Here is a 4,419-nt window from a genome sequence, read left to right on the forward strand (position 1 = left end):
ATGTATTCGAATGACTACGTTGTCGTCGTTGTATAGAGTTGACTGTGTAGATTGACTAAGTGGATTGACTGGGTGGATGACTGCGTTGTACTACGTGACTGACTGACTATAATAGCTAATACTGCCCTGCGGCAACTATAGCTAGTCATTGAAGTGCGTTGATTTGGCTGTATTTGACTCCGTTGCGTTGATTTGACTGACCCTGGCAAAGTGGCTGTTTTTGAGCCTATTTTGGGTGGGCCAACTTGCGTGTTGGGCCAAGATGTGGTAAGTTACGTTACACCGAGCGCGGACGTGGGACCGAGGCGACCTGACGGGACTCACCAGGTGTAAAACGTTCTTGCTCTGTTCCCCGGCCCGCACGCATCAGAAATTTGCTAAGCTGCGACTACCCCGTTGCCTTAAGAATTTTGATTTGACCTGAAATGCCATGCGATCACCTGAGGTGGTAAGTAAGTCAGTGAGGCCGGAGATTGGACGGATGGGCGAGCCCTCAACCGCAACCAACCGACCGTACATACAGTAGTAGTACATGGATGCAAACGAGGTTGAGCTGAGGATTCCTCGTACCACCAAGTAGTTGACGAAAATTGCGAGACGGGGTGCAACACTGCAACTGGAGATTTATGGAGAACAAAAACCATCCGTGGATACGTTTGTGACCTTTGCCCGCCCCCAATCATTGAGGAAGGAGGGCACAGGAGGGACTCTCCAGTACAAAAGTTGCGGCGCAGTGGGAGCAGTCGCCCTCTCTGGACCGGACGGGCCGATTGCAGCGATTGCAGTGGCCGTTGCTTCCGGTGCTGTGGAAGTCTAGATGATTCTGGCTTCGTATTCGTATGTACAGTACAATGCAGTACAGTACACGTACGTATATTACATACATAAGGTACATACATACACTAACATAAGGGTAGAATCTCACTATCGGCCTCGAACCCTCCAAGCTCGCCCAACTTCGCCGACGTGAGAGGCTTGGACCATTATTTACTAATCGATGAAATCCCTCATCTGTGGAAAAGGGCCTGGTGAGACAGGACCAAATGTGTACTGCTCACAGGGATTGATCCCTGAAACCCCTCCAGAACTTCCCCTGATCTGCGCGGCAGTTCCAGGTTCCCACGGGACGACCATAGGGTTAGCGTGGTCCCAGTCCATCTGAACCCCACGCTCAGCTCCACTGCGCTCGGTTCATGCAAGACGACAAACTCCGGGATTTCACACTCAAAGTCTGCTTTCAGGTGTATATATAGGGTCCCTAAAGCCTGCCGCTGTGCTGACAGCTCGGTGATCTAGGAACATTGATGATACATGAAGACATATGCATCCCTAACTTGCCGCATGCTCAACAGGTGCGATACATCTTCTTTCTAGACTATCACGGATACGATAGATACATCACGTCAAACGACCTGGGAATGGAGAAGGGAACGCCGAAATCTCCGTCGACAACGCCCAGCCCTATAAGTGGAGACGGATACCGCTCGCCTACAAATCACAGCCTGCTTTCAATACAATACAGTGACTACACTACAGTTGGCGGATGCATTGGGCGGGCGGCGACTTGTGATGAATCATGTTCAAGGCAAGCCGGATCCCACGAAGGAGAGATCGATGGCAACCAATGTTACCGGCGGGGCGAGGTATTGTACCTGATTAGCCTCAATGCTATTCGCCCTAACTGAGAGATCCCTCGATCACCAACTATCGAGTTTTGAGAGGTCTGCCCTTGCAGGGGATCTCTGCGGCAGGACGTTGGCACAGGCTCCACCCTGCATGTTCTGACCAAATGTTTGGGGAGTTGTGTTTGACTGCCTGCGAGTTGATCCGATGGCATGCGGCACTGCGCCCTGGGCAGGCGGCAGTTGTCGGGCGCCGCGGGTCTGTTTCCAAAGCCTAATTGTTGGAGCGAAGGTTGCTTAGTGGACCGGACAGACGCCTGCAGCTGCACGCACAGCCTTGACTATATCCTAACTTCGGTTTGGGTTAGACGCCGTTGGGGGTTTCGGACGCGGCAGTGTCAAAAATCGGCTCCGGAATCTCTCGCAAGCGCGTGGCTTGGGGCCTGCTTCCTTGGCCTCCATAGCAAGACCCATCAAATCCAAGATGTCTTTCTCGCCCGCCAACAATGATGGCCGGGCTTCGAGTCGAGGGGAGCCAAGCTCCCTTCGACAAGTGTGAATCTAAGGTATGCCGGTGAAACCCACACTTGCTTCATGGCTGCTGCTGTGGTACTAGTACTCACCACTGCACAGTACACAGTGCACACAAAGTACCTGACCTCAGGGATTGCGGTCAGCGTCTCCTTCGAGTGGCGTAGCTTAAAGACACACCCTCCTATTCCCGTGCATTCCTGACTTTGGATGCGCCAAACGTGGGCGTCTCCAAGATCGCAACTCCAGAATGTATGATGATCCCTGCAGTGCATCACTTGTGCCAAAGGCTAAAACTGTGTTTGGTCCGTACCTCAGCCTCGTCTTGTCGTTGTCTTCCGGTGTTGCTGTGCACGATCGTCGTGGTTCACACTCAGAGTCTGATTTGATACCTTCGCGTTTGCCCAATTGGATGAACCAGGTGAAGAGAATTGTTCGCAGACCTACGGTTGTTCCGAGCACCCACAACAATAGGTATCCGTGTCAGGTGCCTCCTACTACAGCTCACTTCTTCAGCTATCCGTTGTGACGCTTTTTCACGAGTCAATGGAAGGGTGCAGGGCCAGGTTGTTTCAAGCCGTGACCAGCCAGTCATCAAGGCTGCTCTAGGTTGGCGGCCGAACTGCGTCACTTCAGCCTTACCTGATCCTGGAGCTCTGCCGTTTCATTGTCTGCCCAATGAAGCTGCAGGGCGAGTGAATACTGGGCGATCTGTTCACGTACGTAGCGGATTGTCCTTGCAGGTTACTTGGCTCCTCATGGACTTGCAGCCTCGTCGGGGGACGTATAGATGTACGTACCTTATATACCGTACTCAGTATTGTATGTACAGCACACCACAGCTGCGCCTTCCCAGCCTTGTCTCCCGTCCCTTGTACGTGTGTCCAGTGCGGGGAAGTGAGCCGGCCTGGCCCGGGGATGAACAGAACAAGATGACAATATAACGTTGATCATATGTGGATAATTACTTGACAAACTATCATTCCGGTCAGCGACGCAATGTCCAGAAACACCATCTTTATCAGCACGTATTGTATCAACGGCGCAGTGGCACAACTTCATGTCCACCAAGATGATCGTTGCCTTGACTCCATCCACCGCAAGACAGGTGCGTCAGTCTGTATCCCATTTTCACTGTTCGTGCCTAGGACATCGTCAGCCATGCATCTTACTTTTCACAAGGGCACACAGAAAGGGAGAGGTGGTGGTCAGCCATCACCCCAATCACTCTTAACGTAGCAGGCACCTCCAAATGGGCACTGGCGCACACAGAGTGACACTCTAGTCACTAGAGTCTAGTGTATTGCCGTGTTTGGTTGGACGGGCGGCTATCCGCGATTGCGTGCAGCTATGCAGCTAGGAATCACGGCCCATCATTGGCCTGTTGCTGTGCTGAGGTCCGTGTCACTCTGACAGGGCACAGCACAGCACACATCTTCTGCCTGTTTTGGGACACTGGCGGTAACATTTTGTCGTTCGTTCACCCTGCTCGTCGCTTGTGTGATTCTCCCACTTGGCTCGAGGATGGAGTGACAGATGTGGTGCAGGTGTAAACCACCGCTAGACCGGTTGTAGCGTCCTAATGACTGCTGACTGGACTCGAAGTCTGTGCTCCGATGGTGATTGCCTGTTGGTTCGATAATTGCCAGGCACGCAAGCGCGTATCTGTGAAGTGAATCTCGTAAAGACGACCAAGAAACAGGGCATTTGCTTAATAAGATCGCTTTGGATGGAGTTGGTCTTCCAGTCCGTCCCTCGAGATGACGGCTGCATGGGATCGAGATTGCTGCAGTGCTGGTCTTCTGGAAGAAAATAGCGCGGCCCAAGGATCTCTAGGCTCCCGGGTTTCTCGTGATTACCACGCGAGAGAGGGATGGTTAGGTAAGGTAGCAGCTGCACGCTGCAGGCCAGGGCTGGCAAGCGGTGCTTCTTTAGGTACTGTAGTTCCCATTATTTTTAGGCATGTTGGGTGGCGTCCCATCTATCCGTCGTGATCAGGTTCGTCCAGTGAGCAGTGCGCGTCTGCGTTCGTGCCTACCGGGCGTTGGGCGCAGTGCGGTTGCATTGCAGTCGAGAATTCCTCGATTGTTACCAGGTATTCTGCACACGCCCCCTTCTTATCAGCATAGCGACTGAATCTGAGCAACAGCATCTTAGCCGGAATTCCCTCAAGGACAAGCAAATTGTAGGTACCCAATTCAACTTACAAACTTGAAGACCAGTCTCCTGTCAATACCGTAGCCCCGCACGGTGTGCCTCACCACCA

Source organism: Canariomyces notabilis (genome assembly GCF_033297395.1).
Source record: "Canariomyces notabilis strain CBS 508.74 unplaced genomic scaffold N656scaffold_17, whole genome shotgun sequence".
Lineage (NCBI taxonomy): Eukaryota > Fungi > Ascomycota > Sordariomycetes > Sordariales > Chaetomiaceae > Canariomyces > Canariomyces notabilis.